The sequence below is a fragment of the Oncorhynchus nerka genome, linkage group LG13, assembly GCF_034236695.1.
Source record: "Oncorhynchus nerka isolate Pitt River linkage group LG13, Oner_Uvic_2.0, whole genome shotgun sequence".
Taxonomy (NCBI): domain Eukaryota; kingdom Metazoa; phylum Chordata; class Actinopteri; order Salmoniformes; family Salmonidae; genus Oncorhynchus; species Oncorhynchus nerka.
In genome coordinates, this window is record NC_088408.1 from 55,491,147 (window position 1) to 55,517,853 (window position 26,707).

Consider the following 26,707-nt stretch of genomic DNA (forward strand, 5'->3'; position numbering starts at 1 on the left):
CTTTCCGTCTTTATCATTTAAAGGGGAAAAAGTCACAAAAAACAATTAAGTGGAAAGTTAGAACTGTCCAGTTAGCTTTAGTCATTTTCTGTCATTTCAGCAAGCCATGACACCCACCATCTCACATTGTTTTGAAATGGATTCTGTAGTGAGAAACAGGTAACATTGGCATTCCTGAAACATTATTTTATTGAAATGTAATTTTATCTCAGATAAATTAAGCTAATTGATTGCACCCAAATTGGCTATTTTAATTTATAGGATTCAAATAACAATTAATAAATATATTACCCAACATCCAATTTGGACCAAAATTCTTGATGAGTAAGCCACCCACGGACTCCCCACACCCGTGCCAATCCCACCCCAACAACCAACATACAGTATCAGCTATCTATGTTTGACAAGTAGTATGAAGCTGTGGCTTGGAGTATTGCTTCTCCATACTATGTCATGTATTCCCTGTGAATCTGGTGATTTTTCCCACCCCTTGTTCAGAGAAATGTGTAATTGATGTCCCTTGCATTATCTACCATAAAGTAATGTGAAAGTACCAGGTTCTGACAACTAGACACTGCTGTTCCTGCTATACCACCACACTCTTTTATAAATGTTGCTGGTGTCATTCATTATTATTATTAATTATTATTATTAAATACATCAACTTTGGGTAGAAAACCAATAGATTCGGCTCATGATGAAAATAAATTGTGTGGTCCTCCACACATTTCAAGTCAACCAGTTGTTAGGGTGGGATTGGCATGGGGTGTGGAGGGGGTCTGTGGGTGGCTATTGACACATTTTTGGTGATTCCTCATCTTACTCATTGCAAGGAAGAAGTTTGGTCCAAATCGGATTTTGGGTACTATATTTATTGACTGAATCATAAACATGTAAATGGCCAATTTGGGTGCAATAAATTAGCTTCTCAGATATCAAATTATATTTCACCAAAATAATGTTTCAGGAATGCTAATCGTATCTGTTACTAACTACAGGTGGAACTACCCTTTACCTCCAGAGTCAGCCAGTTTGAGGTTGTTGGTGACCCCATCGTAGGTAAATAGAGCCCTGTGGAGAGATAGAGAAAGACAGCTTAGGGACAGGAGCACAAACACACTACATCATCACAACCATGGATCCAGCGATTCAGTGAGCCAACATTTGGTTTGTTACAGCTTAGCACTAGTATCGCGTTGGCAGGTAGCCTAGCTGTTAAAAGCATTGTGCCAGTAACAGAAAGGTCGCTGGTTTAAATCCCTGAGCCGAATACGTGAAAAATATGTTGATGTAAAGAGCAAGGCACTTAACACTAGCTGCCGAGTTGTGCAGGGTTCTAAGGCACTGCATCCAGTGGTGTACAGTACTTAAGTAAAAATATTAGTAGTACTTAAGTAGTTTTTTGGGGATATCTGTACTTTACTATTTATTTTACTACTTGTACTTTTACTTCACTACATTCCTTAAGAAAATAATGTACTTTTTACTCCATACATTTTCCTTGACACCCAAAAGTACTAGTTACATTTTGAATGCTTAGCAGGACAGAAAAATAGTCCAATTCACACACTTATCAACAGAACATCCCTGGTCATCCCTACGGTCTCTGATCTGGAGGACTCACTAAACACACATGCTTAATTTGGAAGTGATGTCTGAGTGTTGGAGTGTGCCCCTGGCTTTCCATAAAGAAAACAAAAAACAAGAAAATGGTGCCACCACTAAGCAGTTTGAAGAAGGTTGCTAAATATCTCTAGTGCAATTGCTAACTAGTGGTGTTAGCGCAATGACTGGAAGTCTATGGGTATCTGCTAGCACCCAGATACCCATAGACTTCCAGTCAGTGTGCTAGATACACATAAACTCCCAGTCATTGCGCTAACGCTAGTTAGCATTGGCTCATGAAAATTCTCCTAACATAATGGACATGCATACAAATGGTATCCACAAGTTCATCTGACTCTGGGGAGGTAGATAAAGGGCCTCATTGCCAAAATATCATTTTAAGTCGACAGTACACGCACACACACTCATACGCACGCTCATATAAGTACACGTACAAACGCACGCATGCACACACACACACACACACACAGTTGGCATTGGTTGCGGATACATTTGCCTAAATCCTAGCGAGCATTCCCAGAGAGTGATGCCTGTCCAAAATGTGCCAGCAGATGAGCTCTGTTCAAGCATGACTCTCTCCCTTTCCTCTCATTCCATCCCTCGCTCTTTCTTCCTCTCCGTTATGCCTGTTCATAATTTTTTTTTTTACCCTTATTTGACCTTGTTGGCGAAGGGCCCTGCGTAAGACAGTGAGGCACTTATTACACAACATCTGAACAATAGCACACAGTGACATTGTTTCCTCAGTCTCACCTGGAACCCATGTAAGCTATGCTCGGTGCACTGCAGGGTTTTCGTTCCACACAAGAAAACCTGGCCTGCTGCTCTCTGCTCACTCAAGTCACACAGTCTCTCAAAGAGGACTTTCGTACCGTAATGAGATCCCTGAAAATACGCAACACTACACACACACACACACACACGAGATGGCGTATAGGCATAACAGTAGGTTCATTCACATGACCGAGGCTGGTAGCATAGCCAAACATAGGACTTTTGTTTGGCTGTCCCATCAGACCACTTCACCAGTATCATCATAATATAAAATATGTTTTGCTGTCCCATACACCGGATAGGTGCAGTGAAACGTGTTGTTTTACAGGGTCAGCATAGTAGTACAGCACACCTGGAGCAAATTAGGGTTAAGTGCCTTCCACTGAAAAATACTTACTTTCCACCATCATTTGCAAATAAATTCATTAGAAATCCTACAATGTGATTTTCTGGATTTTCCCCCCCTCGTTTTGTCTGTCATAGTTGAAGTGTACCTATGATGAAAATTACAGGCCTCTCTCATCTTTTTAAGTGGGAGAACTTGCACAATTGGTGGCTGACTAAATACTTTTTTTGCCCCACTGTATATAAATAAATACAAATAAGAGCGAGAGAGAGAGAGAATATGTGATCTCTATGCCCTACGAGCAAAACACCATGAACCATTCACCTCACTTTCAAGCCCATGAGAAACAGAGCAGAAACAGTTTACTGTTGAGACAGTGCCTGCCAACCTCTCTCCGACTCGGATTACTTTATGGAGTCACATATAGTGTAGAGCATGACAGGACAGGTAACATTGAATATCACATCATTTGTTCAAGTTACTCCCATTGAGACGTTGATAGATTTTTTTGTTTTTTTTAAAGAGCCCTTTCAAATTTCACCAGTATCAGCACATTGACAAATTAGATTACATCACACATTTGCCTTGTGTCTATGAACACAGAGGCAATGACGTTTTGCTATATGAATCTCCTATACAAGGCATATACAGTAGAGTACAGCAAAGTAGGGACCTCAACAAAGACAGAATAGAAGACGTTATAAGGAAGAGGTCACTGTGGCTAGTGCTGGCCAGAGGCAGGCCATTCTAAAAGACCCACACAGTAGCCCACATACACTGAGGACATTGATTGACCCTTAAACCTCACCTCTATAAAGACCTCAGCAGACAGGCTAACTGGGTAACCATGTCTGAATTAGTGAATGATTGTGAAATCATTGTGCAAAATGAATAAGTCAGTGTGTGTGAGTGTGTGTGTGAGATGAGTGATGAGGAACAGTGTTGGGGAAATGAGATACAAAAGTAACAAGTCACAAAAAGAACAATCTGCAGTAATATGACTTTTAGGAGTAACAGAGTAATTCAAGGAGTTACTGTCTTCAAATATTGTTCTATTATTACAGTTTAAGCAAATGTATCCATTACTTTCAGAATCATCTCTCTCTCTCTCAGCGTGTTATATACATACAAACATACATATACACACACACAGTTGAAGTCGGAAGTTTACATACACTTAGGTTGCAGTCATTAAAACTTGTTTTCAACCCTCCACAAATTTCTTGTTAACAAACTATAGTTTACGCAATCTACTTTGTGCATGACAAGTAATTTTTCCAACAATTGGAAACAGACAGATTATTTCACTGTATCATAATTCCAGTGGGTCAGAAGTTTACAAACACTAAATTGACTGTGCCTTTAAACAGCTTGAAAAATTCCAGAAAATGATGTCATGGCTTTCGAAGCTTCTGATAGGCTAATTGACATCATTACAGTCAATTGGAGGTGTACCCGTGGATGCATTTCAAGGCCTACCTTCAAACTCGGTGCCTCTTTGCTTGACATCATGGGAAAATCAAAAGAAATCAGCCAAGACCTCAGAAAAACAAAATTGTAGACCTCCATAAGTCTGGTTCATAATTGGGAGCAATTTCCAAATGCCTGAGGGTACCACGTTCATCCGTACAAACAATAGTACGCAAGTATAAACACCATGAGACCACTCAGCCTTCATAAAGTTCAAGAAGGAAACACGTTTTGTCTCCTAGAGATGAACGTACTTTGGTGCGAAAAGTGCAAATCAATCCCAGAACAACAGCAAAGGACATTGTGAAGATGCTGGAGGAAACGGTTACAAAAGTATCTATATCCACAGTGAAACGAATCCTCTACCTACATAACCTGAAAGGCCGCTCAGCAAGGAAGAAGCCACTGCTCCAAAACTGCTATTAAAAAGAAAGAAAGACAGGGTCCTGAAATAGGGACGTTTCTTTTTTTGAGTTTATATATACACACACTACCGTTCAAAGGTTTGGTGTCACTTAGAAATGTCCTTGATTTTGAAAGAAAATTTCATTATTTGGCTATTAAAATAACATCAAATTGATCAGAAATACAGTGTAGACATTGTTAATGTTGTAAATGACTATTGTAGCTGGCAGCAGCTGATATTTAATGGAATATCTGCATAGGCGTACAGAGGCCCATTATCAGCAACCATCACTCTTGTGTTCCAATGGCACATTGTGTTAGCTAATCCAAGTTTATACATTTTAAAAGGCTAATTGATCATTAGACAATATTTACCAAGTAGGCTAGAATAAAAAGTAAGAATGATGCTCCAGATACTCAACTCGTCTAAAATAGGCCAGTTTTTTCTTTCTTTAACAATGTTTTTCAGCTGTGCTCACATAACCCTTTTGTAATTTCCTAATGATAAATTAGCCTTTTAAAATGATAAACTTGGATTAGCCGTTTCCAGCTACAATAGTAATTTACAACATTAGCAATGTCTACACTATTTCTGATCAATTAAATGTCATTTTAAATCTTTCAAAAACAAGGACATTTCTAAGTGACCCCAAACTTTTGAAAAGGTAGAGTATATATATAAAACATGTTTAAATTATTATTTGGTTTGGGGCACCTCCGCCTTGCAGGTGGCTGCGGAGGTGTGTGGTACGCCACTGCTTATAACTATAACAAATAGTATCCAGCTCAGACCTCCAGCTATGCATTTGGTTTGCTAACCTGCTAGCTAAGTGGCTAGATGTCAAGGGCAAGCTTCTTGGTTACAGCAGAGACGTTCAATCCCCTCCTGGATCAAGAGCCCTGTTGCCTGTACGGTGCATTTCGGAAAGTAATCAGACCCCTATACTTTATCACAATGTTGTTACGTTACAGCCTAATTCTAAAATGGATTTAAATCAAAATTCCCCCTCAATCTACAAACAGTGCCCCATAATGACAAAGCAAAAACAGCTTTTTAGAAATTTTAGCAAATATATTCAAAATCAAACACTGAAATATCACATTTATGTAAGTATTCAGACCCTTTACTCAGTACTTTATTGAAGCCGTTGGCAGCGATTACAGCCTTGAGTCGTCTTGGGTATGAAACTACAAACTTGATACACACCTGTATTTGGGGAGTTTCTCCCATTCTTCTCTGCAGATCCTCTCAAACTCTATCGTGTTGGATGGGGATCGTCGCTACCCAGGTATTTTCAGGTCTCTCCAGAGATGTTCAGTCGGGTTCAAGTCCGGGCTCTGGATTGGCCACTCGACATTCAGAGACTTGTCCTGAAGCCACTCCTGCGTTGTCTTGGCTGTGTGCTTTGGGTTGTGGTCCTGTTGGAAGGTGAACCATTGCCCCAGTCTGAGGTCCTGAGAGCTGTGGAGTAGGTTTTCATCAAGGAGCTCTCTGTAATTTGCTCCATTCATCTTTCCCTCTATCCTGGGTAGTCTCCCAGTCCCTGCTGCTGAAAAACATCCCCACAGAACGATGCTGCCACCACCATGCTTCACCATAGGGATGTTGCCAGGTTTCCTCCAGACGTGATGCTTGGCATTCAGACCAAAGAGTTCAATCTTGGTTTCTTCAGACCAGGGAATCTTGTTTCCCGTGATCTGAGAGTCCTTTAGGTGCCTGTCAAGTGCCATTTTCTGAGAAATGGCTTTCATCTGGCCACTCCACCATCCAGGCCTGATTCGTGGAGTGCTGCATAGATGGTTGTCCTTCTGGAAGGTTCTCCCATCTCCACAGAGGAACTTTGGAGCTCTGTCAGAGTGATCATTGAATTCTTGGTCACCTCCCTGACCAAGGTCCTTCTCCCCCGATTGCGCAGTTTGGCCGGGTGGCCAGCTCTAGGAAGAGTCTTGGTGGTTCCAAACTTCTTCCATTTAAGAATGGAGACCACTGTGCTCTTGGGGACCTTCAATGGTGCAGACATTTTTTAGTACCCTTCCCCAGATCTGTGCTTCAACACAAACCTGTCTTTGAGCTGTACGGACAATTCCTTCAACCTTATGGCTTGGTTTTTGCTCTGACATGCATTGTCAACTGTGGGACCTTTTGTAGACAGGTGTAGACAATCATGTCCAATCAATTGAATTGAAGGATGATCAATTGTAACAGGAGGCAACTGAGCTCAATTTTGATTCTCATAGAAAAGGGTCTGAACACTTTTTTTTCTTTTTCTAAAAACCTTTTTTTCCCTTTGTCATTATGGGGTATTGTGTGTAGATTGATGACACTGGTTTTTAATCAACTTTAGAATAAGGCTGTAACATAAGAAAATGTGGGAAAGCTCTAGGGGTCTGCAGACTTTCCGAATACACTGAATCTCACTCCAGATATCTCCCTGGACTCATTTAGTAGCAGCTAGATTTCGGAGGTCCGGATTGGATGCATGTCGGAACTGTCCCGTTACAGAGAATACCCTAGCTCCATACAAGAAATTAAGGAAATGCGTATCTGGAACATTTTTGTTCAGAATTGATAAAGATATCCCATGATATTGACCCTAACAGCCGCTGGATGCACGGACCGTAACAGCTTCTGGTTTGTCAGCATTTTGAACTTGCAAACTCGGAGATGTTCGTTCAGGGCACAGATGTCTAGAATGAGGTGTAAAACCCCTGTCCCATTCCGGAACCAGGAAATATCGACTGTACCAGCCGAACAGGGCATCCGGGAAAGTCGCCATTGGTAACCCCAAGCTTCCTCAGGAATGCTTACACGCCTTTCCAGGGAGTTTGCATGCAGCATATGGCAATGCGCATATGGACTGGTTTGAGCGAGGGCCGCCTGAGCGTGTGAATATCTCTCAAGAGAAATAGTATAACCACACGACTGGGGGCATGATCTCGACCCCGAATCCGGCTTAGCCATTGTCGTCTCGGTTGCTTTCTTAGCCATCTTACTCATTGCTCCAGCAAATTGAAGAATAACTAAGTGTTTGTGATTAGGAAACTTGTGAGAACAAATACAAAAACTTCAGCACATAATGTCAAGGGGGTGAGCACGCTCTACCACTATGGGATAGTTTAGTTGGCGCTACGTAAGACAGTCTCGTTTTCCAATTGTTTTGTTTTTGTACCACGAATCGTTCCTATTCAAACCGAGGTGAAGAGCGTATTAATTGATCGAGTGAATCCAAGCCTCGCGCTTATTCTCCTGCGGAAGGTGGGGCTTCCAGCGAGGCACAGATTTCATTGGCCTCGTCAGGCGTGATTGTAGATCATTCAACCAAAGTCGCGAGAGTGCGACTCCCAATAGTATGATGTACCGAAGTTGACTGACTGAAAAGGAAACCCCTGTTAGTGTTTGCAGTGTGCTGGCTCAGCGTGTGACAAGGCAGACTGACACAGCTCTCTCTGGGGGTTGTGGTGGGAACATGACCATACACACACATTCAGTAGCCTGGCTTAGATTCAGCTCATCTCTACCAAGCACAACCACCACAAAAGCCATGCACCCATCCATTGTGTCTGTCTGACTGAGCCTTGTGTCGGTCTGTCTAGCTTCATCATATGAGTGACCTAAGTCTCTGTTTCCCACTTGAGATCAATGTGAATAACTTTGGTGGAAGCCATGCCCTTGGCTGCTCCACTCTGATTAGTGCTAGAGGCATTCCCAAAGGTCAGAGGTCACCGTCTGCAACAGGGTCCGGTTCAAAGGTCACAGAGGCACGGAAGGAATCGTGATTGCATGCACAAATTCTCAACCCACAGGGAGTTGGCTGGCTGTGAGGGTCCACAGTGTTTAACAGGCTTGCTTTGTTAAGGTCTGTGGGAGTCAGGCTCTCACATATAGAGATGCAAATTCAGGCCACAGACATGCTTCCCAGATCAAAAACGCCACAAGTGAATAAACAGATTTAACGATACAATCAATGTAAAATAACTCATGTTGTACTTCACGTCGATAATAGGGTGTGGCTAAATAATACAGTGGATTCAACACATTTTTGCCATGGTGCAGAGAGAAAATGTTGCCGTTTTAAAGCTAATATCCTGCTATTCTACACTTTTTGCCATGGTGCAGAGAGAAAATGTTGCCGTTTTAAAGCTAATATCCTGCTATTCTACACTTTTTGCCATGGTGCAGAGAGAAAATGTTGCCGTTTTAAAGCTAATATCCTGCTATTCTACACTTTTTGCCATGGTGCAGAGAGAAAATGTTGCCGTTTTAAAGCTAATATCCTGCTATTCTACACTTTTTGCCATGGGACAGGGGAAAAAATATGGGATAACTAATAGGATCCAGAGCAAGTTAGAGCTCTCTGTCCCTCTCTTGCTCGTTCTCTCTCTCTCTCTGGATTTACATGAGTAAAATATGTCTAGTGGGATCTCTCTCACAAAATCAGATTTGCAACTTCCCTGGATGTGGTGTGGCCAAAGCCACAGTCCTACTTCATGTGTGGGTGCAGCTGTTAGCATACCGTAAATACCATCGTATATAGAGAAGCAAAATAACGTCCGCAATTCAATACATGAGCTTCTCATCTAAACCATGTTGCACATTTGATTAATGCAATGATTCACAAATGTGTGGGGATTTTAAAAGCCTTTCGTTTTAAATTTAGCTAACAGAGGAAAAAAATACTGTCTGCTAGCATTAAGGCTTTTCTCGCAGGGACACGTGGAGTGGAAGAGCCGTCGTCTTTACACTGTACCAAACATAGATCAGTTGAGCTTGTTCACTCAGGCCGTTTACCATATATAAAAAAGTGTTCATTTAGGTCTACTTAACCATAGACTTCAATGCAATGCAATATCAGCTGGGTCTGGTCTACTTCGTTAATTCACTTTTCATTGAACGAGAAACAAAATGGCGGGGAAAAAAACAGCGAGTGGGGTGTCTCACTTCCTTTTCAATGTCTGACTGTTCCACTCAGGGTTTGTGGTGTAGATGTCTCTCACACTACCTTCGGATGTAGTGTGGGAGACATCTCTTAAAGAGAGTGATCTGATTCTAGATGCGCCTCTTTACACGACGTACTGAGTCTCTCCTGGACCTAGTTGGTGTCGTCTACGCCGTGTAATGTAAAGGTGTCCTGTCTTTCTCTTCACACATGTGGGTTTCCTGCGTGCACAGGCTTATTGGAATAACAGACCAAGCTCTGTACAACAGCCCACTTCTACGCCAGCCAACTATGAGCTCAGACAGAGAGGGAGGGATAGAAGAAGAAAAAAAGAGGTGGACAGCGAAAAAGGGGGATGTTGGGAAGGAGAAAGAAGGAGGGGGGGGGGGACCATTACCAAGGTGGGCAGTGTAGACAAAGTGAGGATAGGGAGAACAAAAGAGAAGGATTTGAAAGGAAGAGAGAAGAGAACGAGAAAGATGCTGTCATAACTAGGAACTTTGTCAAATATTTTTGTGGAAGCAATTAACAATGGTAATTACATTACTGGAGCCGACCAAGCTAACCTCAATGCAGTCATAAACAAACAAGGCGAAGATTGAGCATGCACGTTGTCTTTTGCACACACACACACACACACACACACACACACAGTGATTTCAATGGGTCTTTCTCTATTCTGATTGTTTTATACTGTTCAATTCAACTTCAACCAAAAATAAATTTTCAGCATTTTAAATCAATTTCTGCATTTCCTGCACTCATTCGTGATCCTTTCCACACTACCACGGCTACATTGAATGTTTTCTCTTAGCTACTTCACGTAGGCCTGATTAGCAACAATGATGAGACAGCCTACAGGGAGGAGGTGAGGGCCCTGGAAGAGTGGTGCCAGGAAAATAACCTCTCCCTCAACGTCAACAAAATGAAGGAGATGATCGTGGACTTCAGGTCACAGAAGAAGGAGCACGCCCCTCTCCCCATCCACATGAAGGTAAAAATCTTCAAGTTCCTCGGCGTACACATCACTGACAATCTGAAATGGTCCACCCACGCAGACAGGATCCTCGTCAACCTCAGGAGGCTGAATAAATTCGACTTGGCCCCTAAGACCCTCACAAACTTTTACAGATGCACAATTGAAAGCATCCTGTCAGGCTGTATCACCGCCTGGAATGGCAACTGCACCTCCCACAAGCGCAGGGCTCTCCAGAGGGTGGTGCGGTCTGCCTAACGCGTCACCAGGGGGCACACTGCCTACCCTCCAGGACACCTACAGCACCCAATGTCACAGGAAGGCCAAAAAGATCATCAAGGACATCAACCACCCGAGCCGAGGCCTGTACACTTCGCTATCATCCAGAAGGCAAGGTCAGTGCATCACAGCTGGGACTGAGAGAGAGAAAAACAGCTTCTATCTCAAGGCCATCAGACTGTTAAATAGCCATCACTAGCCGGCTACCACCCGGTTAGTCAACATTGCACCTAGAAGCTGCTGCCCTACAGTATGTACATTGACATGGCATCACTAGTCACTTTAATAATGTTTACATACTGCTTTACTCATTTCATACAGTTGAAGTCGGAGGTTTACATACACTTAGGTTGGAGTCATTCAAACTCGTTTTTCCACTCCACAAATGTCTTGTTAACAAACTTTAATTTTGGCAAGTCGGTTAAGACATCTACTTTGTGCATGACACAAGTCAATTTTCCAACAATTGTTTACAGGCAGATTATTTCACTTATAATTCACTGTATCACAATTCCAGTGGGTCAGAAGTTTACATACACTAAGTTGACTGTGCCTTTAAACAGCTTGGAAAGTTCCAGAAAATGATGTCATGGCTTTATAAGCTTCTGATAGGCTAATTGACATAATTTGAGTCAATTGGAGGTGTACCTGTGGATGTATTTCAAGGCCTACCTTCAAACTCAATGCCTCTTTGCTTTACCTTCATTGTAGAAGGTAAAGTAAAAACCCATACTGGTCCGTGCATCAATTCCGGTATATCGTAAAACACGGTATACCGCCCAGCCCTAACACACACACACACACACACAGAGGGAGAGAAAGAGAAAGCCAGTAACCTCACCAATCGTTTATTTTGGACAGCAGCAGAGCCTGTAGTACCTCCAAACACGCTCTGCTCGACGAGTTCAAAGATGAACATGACATAAGCAGATGGTGCAGTACAGAGGAGAGGGCTAAGATTTTACTTAAAGACACACTCCAGGGGTTTTTGAACGTTTCCTGCGGAAAAGTGATATCCCAAGTATAAATATAATAAAAGTACACACACTAAAGGGTCATTGTAAAACATTTTGAGCAGAATATATATATATATATTTGACACGACTGCAAACTTCAAGGAGTAGAGCATGCATGGACTGAGGCTGATGGGAATTTGTGATGTCATCGGCCTCCCCCCTTGCTTGAGAAACAATGGAGGAAAAGCCCCCCCCCCCCCACCACCACATGTGCTTTGTCCTGACATACCTGGTAAATCAGCTGTTAAATGACGTGAAAAGACTGGAATGTCACTTAATAGTCAAGCTTTTACCATTCGCTAGTCCCTCTCAGCCATTTTACTATCTGTGTGTGTGTGTGTGTGTGTGTGTGTACGCACGACACACCACACTGAACAAAGGTATCTTCCTGTTCCGAACTCTAAACAGACTTGGATCCTAATGTACACTGTATTACCGTCTTTCCGCCGGTGGCTTATTGTCAGATCATTCCAGAATGTTTTGTGAAGTTTCTAAAATTCACGTTTACATCCTTTACTTGAATGATGAGAACAGCAACTCCATGTCTTGCAAAATACTGCCGTTGTACAACAAACAGGTACATAACCCCCCAAAAAACAACAGTCATCATTTAACATTTTTTTATCATCACCCTTTTTTTTGTCTCACTCTCTACCCATCCTACACAAAAATGGCATATCTTTCCACTCTAACTCCCTTGTTTCCACGCTTTCCAGCCTACACCTCGCCTACAAAACAATAGTAACATCCCTAGTCACAGACAAGCCCTCCGTTGAAGACAGTGGAGAGTTGAGAGATTTGTAGGGTGCATACTCGGGTACATGATACAACTTCCTGTAGACACAGAGATAGTGGGGACCAGATGGTTCGGTTTCATGCCAAGATATACTACTTAGAGCAAACTCTTAACGGGATATCTAGGGGAAGCCATCATGTGTTTATGGTATATCTGTGCTCTGGGTATGATAGAACATCAGTCAAGAGCGCTGCCTCCTTTTCCCCCAAAAGGTATCTCTTTGGTGATAACTATGGAGAGAGAGAATGAGAGGTTGTGTTGTGTCCTCCCAATCTTTTCAACCCCTACTTTCCTCTGTTCTTCTTTTCGGTGCCATCTATTGGCCTCTTTGTTTTTCCTTCCCCCCGTTATTCATTTTTCCTCCTACATCTTCCCCTTCATGTTCATTTTCTCTTTCCTCCCCCCATTCTTCCTCTCCCTCTTGGCTCCTGTGTCTGAGTTGTGACCTGGGCTCAGGCTTCTATTTATAGCCATTAGCCAGTCAGTCAAGTCTGTGTGTCTGACTGTGTGTTGGAGTGGAGACAGACTGGAGTTGTGTGGAAGAACACGGAGACGTCGCTCAGCTCAGTACTAGTTTCCTCTCTCCAAACACCAGACAAAAACAGCCAGACCAGAACAGGCTTGGTGCCAGCACAGTGAACCTGTCGGTCAATGACTCCGTCTGTGTGGAACGGCTGTACAGTATACAGGGGTAGCTATGGGCTGCTTCTGTTTCTCCTCCGTGTGAGCTGATGGGGTATCAGAATAAACATCCTGACCGACTTACCTGATGCGGTGGAGCGCCATGGGGCGAACACATTCCTCTAACAGTGGGTCGGGCGCAGACAAAAATAAGTCTTAAAGACTTAAGAAGTGCACTGTGAGCAGTGGAGGAAAAAAAGCGGGGGAAAAATATCAAATGCCTTATTTATTTTTTTACTATATTCACTTGGACAATATTACACTGAATGTGTCCATGTGGACACCATAACAACCAAGCCCTTTTCCCAATAGGGCTTCCGACATTGACCGCAGACCATCACAATAAGAAAGGCCGTTCGCTTCAGTAAGCGCTGACAGGTGGAAGTCAGGTCAGGAGATTTAGACTGTGGCTGAGCCACGGTGTTCATGAAAACCTCTCCGAGCTCATCGAAACCCAATAGGGGAAATGACCTGTGAATAGAGAGATGGAGAGATGAAGGGGGAAAGATAAAAAAAGGGGTAGAGAGCCCCGCTCCAGCTATAGTTATTCTGTACTCATGTACTCAATGACTGTTCATTCAGGTACACCGCAGACAGGGACGGACGGGACGGACAGACACCCACAGACAGAGATCCCCTCACAGAGCCAGCAGCCGTCCAATATAATGAGAGCTGGTGGGGAAATGCATGAGGAGGTACATACAGGGGGACAGGCACACAGGGACGGACGGGGGAATAAAGGAACACACATACTGTAGCCAAGAAAGGAGCAAGCCAAACTGCCTCAGGCCAACACATTGTAATATCCCCTTTATTGTCATCTCAGCTGCTGGTTAGCATTTAGCATGCTAGTCTAACCCCTACAGAGTGGAGATGGACGACCAGGGAGGCCCACAGGAGATGTCGCTGTACTTGTTGGGAAGAAAATAAAACGCATCTGAGGTGCCATTCCCAGTGCCCGTAGTGTTAGAGAATGTGTTTGTCCATTAGTATTATACTCAAGTCTCATTCTGCTTCAGACAATAAACATGTTTTAATTGACTGCATTTTAACTGACTGTAAGTAAACTCTAATCCGAGGAATGTTGGTTTGCCCAAACTATATACCCAAATTGTATGTGTATAACATGAATTCCACACGGGTTGTTCTTTAGTAAAGTCCCTTGTCCTTCCCTTGTCCTGGAGGAAGTTGTGTGTCGTCATAGAGGTTTCACTATAGAGACACCTTGGCACAGATATGCCATACACTGTAGGCATGTTACTGCCTGGCACAGTACAATGCCAAAGTCCCAATCAGCACAGTTTAAGTGGCCAAACACTCTGGTAGACTGAGACCGGTCTACTGGTCTGCTGCACACAAGCCATTTACTCTCAACACTACACATATAAATATCTACTGTTGTATTTATCATTTGTATCATTGGGATATGATGTGCTTCATGTTTGGATTGAATATGACGCACGCCAAAGGCAAGTCCCTATTGTGAGCTGAACTTTTGACTTTTGAACACATTTCCTAATTCTTTGGGAAAAAACAAAATTTCCAATTTAATAATCATAACTCCACAGTTGAAATGGTGTGTGTTTCCTGCATATTTCCCACTGGTTGTAAATTCATACAGAGAGAACAGAAGGGGGACCTTGTGCCGCCCAATACGTGAGAGAGCAGTGGCTGCTGGGATCTGGCTGGGCGAAGGACTCCCCCGAGTAGCCATTACAGGCCAGCAGAGCTATTTGCGGAGAGGGAAAAGGAACGATAGAAATACGAGAGAGGCTCCGTCAAGGGTAGAGAAGGAGGGAATGGAAAAGCAGGAGAGAGGCAATTGAGGAGAAAAGAAAGAAAACAGACCCGAAATGGAGAGAGGCAAGAGTGTGTCAAAAAGACATGCATGGGAAGGGAAGAGAGAAAAAGTTTCAAATAAAGAGAAAGGAATGGCTAGGGAGTGGGAGAGAGTGAAAGGGGGAGAGGGTTAGAGGGAGAGCGGATGGAATGTTGAGGGGAGGAATGGAAATGTCTGCCTTCAGCAAAACCTAGAGCCAGAGAGCTTTAAAAAAAAAAAGACAAACCAAATAAACATATATATATATATATATATATATATATATATATATATATATATATATCTCTCTCTGCCAAGGATCTGCGAGACGTAACAACTGTACTGAACCAGATTAGAAAAGAGGCTAGGGGGGGGGGGGGGAGGTGGGGTCCCCTATCAAAAACATGCCTCTGTTTTTTGACTGTCAGATTATCTAAATCTGGCTCAAAATATCATCTCTAATCACGAATGAAACCAAGATTATCAGGAAGAGTTGAGCTCTAGTTAAACCTGGACCAAACCGGTGAGTGGAGCATTCACTGTAAGGCCATGGACATGGCGCTCTGTCTGAAGGGAGTGGAGTCGAGCGTTGAGAGGACAACAGAACGTCTGCTGTAACAGGGGCTGGCTACTAATCCCAAAATAACCTTATAGCTTCTAATCGTGTAAGTGTGTCACAGAACAGTCATTACTTAGTTACCACAGTCCTCACTCTGTAACCTCATCTATACGGTGTGTGTGTGTGTGAGTGTAATAAGAAAATGGTCATGTGGAGGGCATGCAGTTTATCAGTATATTCCAGTCCGCCTCGAAAGCAACACCAGAAATATATTTCCTTGAGAGCATATAGGTCTTTTTCATGTTAAGGGGAAGTCGTCTAGGCCTCCCCTGGTGTCGTTATCAGTGTGTTAACGGGAGAGAGAGGGACCAAACCAGCTCCCATTTACACACACATGGCATGGCTATATGGAATCAATCAACACTAAAATGACCACTATAGAGGGAATTCACTATACTGAATAACGAGCTATCATTTGGCAATTAGAATATCTCGATTTTTGGGGGGTGAAAAGCCTATGGATGTTGATATCAATTCACGGTCTACCGCATTCAATGGATCTAGAGTAAGATCCCTGAGTTCTACTGTTGAGTGTACAAATGTTCACACTAAATTCAAGAAAGCGCGTTTCCTGTGTGTACAGTACACCGATGCAGCCCTATTCTCCAGGCATTGATGATGAGAGTGTACTATTGTGGGCCCATGGGGTGTGTTGCTAAGAAGAGGGTGTGTAGGGGTGCCTTGACAGGGGTGCGTTAAGGCAAAGGGGGGTTAGACTACACACTGGGAGGGCTTAATGCTAAGGAGGTCTGGGAATTCAAACAAGCACTAAAGGCATAGGTTGAGAGGGGTGCATAGTGCATACAGGGGTTGCATGCTGCTGTTTACACACAGGGAAGGCTATATGGGGTGGTCGCGGGATAGGGATAGGGTGTGTGTGTTCAGAGGGGGGTACTGGTCCCGCTCTCTACAGATGATGGGACAGCTGAGGGGGACAGGTGAGGAAGGGGGGTGACTGATGGCCCAACCTGGTCTCAGAGCATTTCGTATTATTCTGTACGTGTCATTCCATTTAGTATGATATGGTACGTTACGTATGGTAGGTATTCATTTGTGGATGTCCATCACCCATTTCGTATAATACGTATGAATTACAATTATTATTTGTTATGAATTTCCAAAATGTACAATATGTTACGAACTTGCAAAAAGTATAATATGTTATGAATTTGCCAAATGTATGACATGTTTACGAATTCTAGCTAGCTGGCTAGTATTAGCTAGGCAGGAGTTAGTGTTAAGGTTAAGTTCAGGAGTGAAAAATGGCTAATTAGCTAAAATGCTAAAGTTATTTGTCATTGTCAAGATTCAACCTCACAACCTTTGGGTTGCTGGACGTTGACGTTGTACCCATCCACCCTGACTAACCTCCCTACTTTCGTTTTTGCTTTAAGTAACCATTCCAAACGTAACATATCATATTAATTTGAGTGTCCCGCATTTACATTTACTATGTTACGTCTAGTCTATGTGACCAGGCTGGATGGCCAGATGGGCCCCTCTAAATTAGCACTCCTCTGGGACAGCTCTGGCATTTCCTGCCCAGGCAGTCACACACACTCACGATTGCACGCACACGCCACATACTTCCCTATTACGCACAACGTTAAGAGCGATATATACCGAAGCAAGAATCATTCCCTTACCCACAAAGTAGCCCCTCTACTTCTCGCTTTCACAAAACCTCTCCTGCTCTCTTTTTGCTGCTCTTCTTCTCTGTAGCGTACAGTTTCATCTCTTTCATCCTTTACTCTCCTCTTACTTACTCCTCCACTCTTTCCTCTACTACTCTATCACTCTGCTCATCTCCAACCTCTCACATTCTCCTCCTTTCCCCCCTCTATCTCTTCTGCTTCTTTTCGTAAAACACTGTCCTCTGCATTTCTTCCCACAATGCCTCTTCTTCTCTTGCTCTGTGTTCCTCATCTCTACCACTTCATCCCCCACTCTCCATGTCCCTCACTCCCCCTCTTCCCTTCTACTCACACAATCAACAACCTTGGACCTCCCGGCAAGGGTGAGCATGACAACGGTGCCCTGGAACTATTGTTCCAGTGTGAAGCCATGGCTACCACAGAAGCACACAGCTAGCTCGCTAGCCTTCAAACTGTCATGGAATCACTGTCTGTTTTGTTACCACTCCAGTGCTAAATTAGTATGTTAGCATACTTAGCTTTGATGCTACTTAACACCGTCAGACTGCTCGGAGATGAGTGAAGGAAAGGAAAGGAAAGGAAAAGAAAAGAGAGAGAGAGAGGGGGGAAGAGGGTGAAGTAGAGGGATGTGCCTGATGATTTTATAAGAGTAATTATTGAACATTATAACCCCGTTGAACATTGTGGAGAGATTTATTGCTGTCAAACGGTGCTAGGGCTGGTTTGGCACATGCACAAAGAACACTCCAGTCAAGCCAAACCAACACAAAACAAGACGGAGACCCTCCCAAGTTCCAGCATGCCTCGCCTCGGTTAGAATCCCTCACGTCACTCCTGTCAGTCTTCACCCTGGCTCATCATTTATCAAACATTGTTATGTAATGTGGTCTACCTCATTGACACGATCAAGAGATGTGTGTGCTGCCTCATGCAGCAACTGTCTTAACAAAAGGAAGAATTTGAGTTGAGCAGTGATCAACTTTTCAGGTCATATCTGGACTGGAATCATATTTGCTTAGAGTCAGAACAGTTGAAATATCTCCAGAAGATGACCCTCTTCCAGAGCTCTGGCTGAGGCGAAGACTTTAGTAAGAGCATCATTTCCATAACCTCTTAGTTCCTCTGACATGAGCCATCTGTGTGGGAGCAGAACTGGAGAGCACAGTGGAGACGCTACAACAGAGTACATTGTGTTTCTGTCGCCTGGCCTCCACACTTAGCCTCAGCCCAGGCAGCAGCAGCAGAGTGGAATGGGACAGTCTGCTTTATGGCAGCGTACAGTGTTTCCAGTCCCACAAGAGAGGTGGATTGAGGCCCAATAGGGGGTATGGGAATGAATACAATGTGTGTGTGTGTGAGGCTGTGTGTGTGTGTGCATGTTGACTACAGCATATGGGGCGGCAGGGTAGCCTAGTGGTTAGAGTGTTGGACTAGTAACCGGAAGGTTGCAAGTTCAAACCCCTGAGCTGACAAGGTACAAATCTGTCATTCTGCCCCTGAACAGGCAGTTAACCCACTGTTCCTTGGCCGTCATTGAAAATAAGAAATTGCTCTTAACTGACTTTCCTAGTTAAATAAAGGTAAAATAAATATGGACAGTGATGAGAGAGAGAGAGACACTGCCTCCCCATTGCCATTTAGGGCAAAAATACCTTCTATATAAATATATGGATGAGCAATGACAGAGCGGCTGTATGAAATACATTATATACATATGAGATGAGTGATGCAAGAAATGTAAACATTATGACAGTGGCATTAACTTCTTAAGGTATAGGGGGCAGCATTTTCACTTTTGGATAAATAGCGTGCCCAATTTCAACTTCCTGCTACTCATGCCAAGAATATAAGATGTGCATATTATTAGTAGATTTGGATAGAAAACACTCGGAAGTTTCTAAAACTGTTTGAAGCATGTCTGTAAGTATAACATCACTTATGTAGCAGTCAAAACCCCGAGGACTAACCGTTCAGGATTTTTCTTTTTAGGTCTCTGTCTGTTCAGTGAGTTCTCATTGGCAAACAATATTTCTTAGGAACTTGATTTCAGTTCCTACCGCTTCCACTGGATGTCACCAGTCTTTGAAATTTGGTTGAGGTTATTCATTTGTGCAATGAAGAAGTACGGCCATCTAGGAACTGCATAACACTGTTGAGAGTTGCGCAAGACTTGAAAAGTAGCTGGGTTTGTTGTCTTCCTGTATTGAACACAGATAGACCCGTCTTCAATTTGATCGATTATTAACGTTTAAAAATACCTAAAGTGTATAGGCAACTTTTGAAATATTTTGTAGTTTGGAAGCTATTTTTCTTCTTGCTCAAACGCGCCAAATAAAATGGACATTTTGGATATATATGGACGAATTAATCGAACAAAATGACCAATTGTGATGTTTATGGGACATATTGGAGTGCCAACAAAAGAAGCTTGTCAAAGGTAAGGCATGTTTTATATTTTATTTCTGCGTTTTGTGTAGCGCCTGCAGGGTTGAAATATGCTACCCTCTTTGTTTACTGTTGTTCCATCATCAGATAATAGCTTCTTATGCTTTCGCCGAAAAGCCTTTTTAAAATCTGACATGTTGGCTGGATTCACAACGAGTGTAGCTTTAATTGAGTATCTTATATGTGTGATTTAATGAAAGTTTGATTTTTAAATAATTTTCTTTGAATTTGCCGCGCTGCATTTTCCCTGGCTTTTGGCCAAGTGAGATGCAAGCGTCCCCTATACCATAAGAAGTTAAATAATTGGATCACTAGTCACTTTATTAAGTGGCCAATGATTTCAAGTCTGTATGTAGGCAGCAACCTCTCTGTGTTAGTGATGGCTGTTTAACAGTCTGATGGCCTTGAGATAACTGACCTCGCCTTCTGGATGATAGCGGGGTGAATAAGCAGTGGCTCGGGTGGTTGTTGTCCTTGATGATCTTTTTGGCCTTCCTGTGACATCAGGTGCTGTAGGTGTCCTGGAGGGCAGGTAGTTTTCCCACGGTGATGCGTTGTGCAGACCTCACTACTCTTTGGAGATCCCTGCGGTTGTGGGCGGTACAGTTGCCGTACCAGGCGGTGATACAGCCTGACAGGATGCTCTCAATTGTAACACAGCCCAACAGGATGCTCTCATCCGTAAAAGTTTGAGGGTTTTAGGTGACAAGCCACATTTCTTCAGCCTGCTGGAGGTTGAAGAGGCGCTGTTGCGCCTTCTTAACCGCACTGTCTGTGTGGGTGGACCATTTCAGTTTTTCGTGATGTGTACGCAGAGGAAAAAAAATAATCCCCTTTGTGCATGTGCATAACTAAAGAAATCCGATAAACTCTCCTGAGTGATGAAAGTTGGACAGAGGATCTCAAAATCTCTGAGCAAGAAACACTTGGACGAACATCAAAAAACTGTTAGGCTATTTTCTGGCAATTGTGCTGTTATGTGCCAGATGTCAAGACTACAAACCATTATAAAATAGCCCATTTGCGAGATTGACTTGTCATTTCAATAGGCATAGGCTACAGACTCAAATCTGGGTTTACGATTGTAATTCAACATCCGAGCTAATTTATTTAATGCACTCTAGTCCGCCCAAAGTTGTTTACTAGTGTTTTATCGCCATTATTTCTTGTTGTGCATCAGTTCTAGCGTATTAAAATGGTTTACGAAAAAGGGTTGGAAATATGTGTCTACATAATGACAATCTAAATAACTTCTCACCAGTTGTAGGTAGGCTATCAAAGTGCACGCGTGCTGCTCTCTCTCCTCTCACTCACGTGCCTCAGCCCAAAACTGTAGTGCTCCTCCCCCCTCCGTCACTCAGCAGCAGGTCACAGTGAAATATATATTATTTAAAGAGAAACGCCATGGCGGCCGCAGTGAAACTTAGAAATAACCCAAAAACCCTGCAAACCGCGACCAATACATTTTCACCCGCGACATCGTCTTCAAAGTAGCCCAATTTAGCTGGAAAACCGCAAACATGGCAACACTGGCTGCATGAGCTCTGATAGGTTGGAGGACGTCCTCCGGGAAGTTGTCATAATAACAAATTATTGTGTAAGTGTCACGCCCTGACCTTCGAGAGTCTGTTTATTTCTCTATTTTGTTAGGTCAGGGTGTGATTTGAGTGGGCATTCTAGTTTGTCTATTTCTTTGTTGGCCTAGTATGGTTCCCAATCAGAGGCAGCTGTTTATCATTGTCTCTGTTTGGGGATCATACTTAGGCAGCCCTTTTTCCCACCTTCAGTTGTGGGATCTTGTTTTGTGTGTAGTTGCCTTCTGCGCTGCATAGAGCTTTACATTCGTTTTTGCATTTAGTTGTTTTTGGTATCTTTGAAAATAAAAGTAATGTGTACGCCTACGACGCTGCACCTTGGTCTCCTTCCGACAGCAAACGCGACAGTAAGTCTATGGAAGGAAGTGAGAACCATGAGCCTCCTAGATTTTGTATTGAAGTCAATGTACCCAGAGGAGGACAGAATCTAGCTGTCCTCCGGCTACACCATGGTGCAACCCTACAGAGTGCTGCTGAAGACCTTCATTGCAAAACAGTGTGTTTTAATCAAGTATTTGGTGACAAAAAGGATAACTTTGTTTATGTTTCACTATTTTCATTTTTATGAAATTCACTGAGGATGATCCTCCCCTGAGGAGCCTCCACTGGTGTAAATTGTTCAAAGTAGTCCTTGTGCAGCCTCCCGAGTGGCGCAGTGGTTAAGGGCGCTGTACTGCAGCGCCAGCTGTGCCACCAGAGACCCTAGGTTCGCGCCCAGGCTCTGTAGTAACCGGCCGTGACGTCAGTGGGGCGACACACAATTGGCCTAGTGTCGTCCGGGTTAGGGAGGGCTTGGCCGGTAGGGATATTCTTGTCTCATCGCGCACCAGTGACTCCTGTGGCGGGCCGGGCGCAGTGCGCGCTAACCAAGGTGCAAGGTGTTTCCTCTGACAAATTGGAGCGGCTGGCTTCCGGGTTGGATGCGAGCTGTGTTAAGAAGCAGTGCGGCTTGGTTGGGTTGTGTATCAGAGGATGCATGACTTTCAACCTTCGTCTCTCCTGAGCCCGTACAGGAGTTGTAGTGATGAGACAAGATAGTAGCTACTAAAAAAAGAAATGGTCTTTGTCTAGCATATATTTTAAGTGAATAATCTGAGTCTCAGCGCAATATCATTACCGTAGAATTGCCCATATATTCTGTAGTTTTATACAAACAGTGTGTGTGTGTGTGTTTCAGAGTCATGTCTCATCATGCCAGACCTGAGATTACCCGACAGCCTCCACAACAACCCTACACACATAAACAGTGTTTAAGAGAGCAGTAGGCAGTTGTTTAAAGATTAACATCACTTCAGTTTCAAAGCTGACTTAAACACGGGAGCCATGCCCTTTACAGCAACCCCCATCACTAGCATCATCATCAATCAACCTGCCACACACATATCTGGATGCCACCCTGCTAGGCCATCACCTGGGAAAGTGATGCCTAGAGAAAGAAAATAGAGAAATAATAAAAAGGTTACCATAAATACACAATAAATAACAAGCATTTGGCTACATACACAGGGTACCAGTACCAAATCGATGTGCAGGGGTACAAGGTAATTGAAGTAGATATGTACATATAACTAGGAATAAAGTGACTAGGCAACAGCATAGATAATAAACAGTAGCAGCAGCGGATGTGATTGTGCAAGGGCAGAGCTGTGCACCTAACCTGCATACGGGATCCCCATCTCTTCCTGAATGTGTATTGATCAAGCCCCCACTCTCTTTAACCTCTCTCCCACACTCCACCCAAACGTAAACACATCCGGTACTGTAAAAAGCCCTCACCCCCCACCACTTATGATCATTAGAGTGATAACTAACTACAAAGGGAGTGAGGTCTGGGTCCCTGCCCATAAGGACAAATGTTGTCACGATACAATAATTTTGACACAAAAATTGTACAAAAACGATACCACTGCAAAAAAAATACAAGGAGTAGTCACAGAATAACCTCTGGGTATCTTTTGAGTTTTTGTTGTACTTTGTGTGAAGTTCTAGCATGAATATAACGGTAGGCTGACTCACGTTAGCTGTTGGTGGGAGTGGTGGGACTTGACGTCTGTGTTTAAAATAAGAGAAACCAATAATGTATAAGGACAGACGCCGGGGACAAGAAGCTGGTACAGGGAGTGAACATTTTATGAATAACGGACATGAAGCAGAACAGGAACAGAATACGGACAGCGTCTGGACGGGAAACGGAAACAACAAAAATGCTGATACAGAGAACACACGGGGAAGCAGACAGAAATAGGGAAGGCAGTCAACACATTAAAGGAATCCAGGTGAGTCCATCATGCTGCGCGTGATGGTGACCGGTGATGAAGCGCAGATGCGCGTAATGATGGAGACAGGTGTGTGTAATGAAGGCGGTCTGGCACCCTCGAGCTCCAGAGAGGGAGAGCGGGAGCAGGTGTGACAATAGGGGCACCACCCGGCATCCCACCTGGGCGAGCCTGACGGGCCAGCTGAAGCATGGGCGCTGGACAACCTGGCTGGGGCGTAGAAGCCCGATGAACCGGCAGAGGCGTGGGAGCCTGGCGAGCCGGCTCAGGCGTGGGAGCCTGACGATCTGGCTGAGGCATGACAGCCCTACGATCCCCCTGAGGCGGGGAGCCCGACGAACCGGCTGAGGCGTGGGATCCTGATGGCCGGCTGAAGCATGACTTGGGGTGGGCACCTGTCGAGCCAGCAAAAGGTGTGCTGACGAGCTGACTGAGGCACCCCAGTTCCCTTGGCGACGGCACCCGGACCCGACTTCACCAAATAAAACAAAAAAACTCCCTGATGCTTCCTTAGTGGCATCAGCATTCTGCAATGACAGACGCAAGGGAAGAGAAGTAGGTACAGGGTGTGAACATTTAATGAATAACGGGCTTGAAACAGAACAGGAACAGAATACGGACAGCGTCTGGACAGGGGAAACGGAAACGACAACAACGCTGATACAGGGAACACACGGGGAAGCAGACAGAAATAGTCAACACATTAAAGGAACAAAGTCCAGGTGAGTCCAATGATGCACTGCTGCGTGTGATGGTGACCGGTAATGAAGTGCAGGTGCGCGTAACAATGGTGACATAATGAAGGCAGTCTGGTGCCCTCGAGCTCCAGAGAGGTAGAGCGGGAGCAGGCGTGACAAATGAGATGCAGAAACGTAGCCTAAAATCCTTCTACAAAACTACACATGAGACTCAAGAGCAAACAAAATAATTGTGCAAATTAATGTAAAGGGTTTTAAAATGTAATTTGATACATATCAATATATATTTCAAAGTTCATTTTAAGATATCTCACATTTCGAAATAAGACATGGCCCCTTTAAGAAAGATTGAATCTGATCTCCAGGATCCATTTCACCGTGGGAATCTGGTGTGTAACTGTGAATAAGCATAGCTAGAGAAACTCCATGGATACGTTTGTGTTTGTGTGCGTGTGCCTACGGACAGCGTCTGTCCGTGTGTGTGAGAGAGTTTGTGTGTCTGCAGCTGCGATAAGCAGCAAGAAGATCTATGTGGCTCAGACATTGGGATAACTCTAAATAGCAGCCAGAAAGATAATGGTTGTTTAGGTTCACGCATGTTTGACTGTGACCAGCGTCATAATACCACACACACACACACTGCATATGAACACACCTTGGCTTCTCAGTACCACACACACACACTGCATAAGAACACACCTTGGCTTCTCAGTACCACACACACACACTGCATAACAACACACCTTGGCTTCTCAGTACCACACACGCACACTGCATAAGAACACACCTTGGCTTCTCAGTACCACACACACACACTGCATAAGAACACACCTTGGCTTTTCAGTACCACACACACACACTGCAGTCACTCGCCCACACACATGCACGCACGCGCACAAACACACACAGCCCCCCAGACACAGGTGTGTCTTCCACCAGGTAACCTTAAGACACCAGCACCCTAAAGGTCTCCCTTTATCATGCACCGACGGAAGGCCTCCCAAACACAAACACCTGGGATAAAATCACCAAAACCATTTCAAATCAACAGGTGATTCCTCTCACACAAGATCGAAGGCCTTAATGTGACAGATAGCACAGGGGGGGGCTCAGTGGGTTGTTTGATGACTTAGATAAATTGCATTACAGCATTATATTCCCAAAGACTAATCCACCGGATACACAGAATAACAAGGTATTCTAATTCAAACAGGTTAAGCAACATCATAGGGAAATAATATGTCAGAAAAAGGGAGGAAGAGTAGTGAGAATTGGAGGGATGAGGACTTGTTCATTCAGGCCTTTCATGAAACTATAAGAAGTCATACATTACAGGCACTACTCGTTATATATCCAAAGACTGCATTTTGAGGTTTCTCCCTACCATGTACATGGCATGTGTGCCATCCTCTGGAAATGCCTACACGGTCAGATCCTTGAGGAGTTGTCCTTGCCTGTTGCCAACAAGATGTCATTTAAACAACATCTTCCTTGGAACAGGAAGATGAGTGAGTGTGTCACGCCAGATTCAAACCAAAGAGTGTGTGAAAACTATGGCTGGCACAATTACCGTTTAACTGTGTAACCGATGGTTATGGTTGAAGACCGTCATGAAAATAAAATAACTGTCATAACCATAATTTAAATTATATATATATATATATATATAAATTGTCCTTTTTTTGGGAAAAAACAGCTGACTGAAGACGGAATGGCTGAGCATTCGTGCATTTGAGTACGTTTTTGCACTAACATGGACTCTTAAAACAACGTGATTAAACTTTGTTGCTCCTTGCTGAAACAACCAAGGTGTTGTAGAACCTTTAACCCTGGCAATTTGACCGGTAAACTCATGGATACACTAGCAATGGCTGCCTGGTATTGTGATGCAATCATTTCCATGGTTATGTAATGTTCATCCAAATTATGTTGACTGATGTGGCTCATGCAATGGAATGTATTATTTGTAATGTCAGTTGAGTTGAATCAACAAATCACATCACAGTGGGTACACTTTAACTTCCTACTTTGTTCCTATGGGTACATTCACAATTGCCACCAGTCCGCCTGTTAAGCCATAATTGACAAGAATGGGGATTCCCGTTCTATTCATTCTAGTTCTAAGGCAGCACATGCAGTTAGGAGTGGAGAAGAGAAAATGTGCTATTTGAATGGCTATTACAGAGACCACAGTCATTTGGCTGGCCAATTACCATCTTCCAAATTTCCCAAGACCGTCACAGCCTTAGTGAGAACACCAAAGCCAAGAAATGATAGAAAACACTAAAACCCAG

At 43.6% G+C, this 26,707-nt stretch overlaps 1 pseudogene; it reads right to left on the reverse strand.

Moving 5' to 3' along the window:
* LOC115139718 (drebrin-like protein A) overlaps nucleotides 1-26,707 on the reverse strand; it is a 57,217-nt pseudogene that overhangs the window by 14,582 nt on the left and 15,928 nt on the right.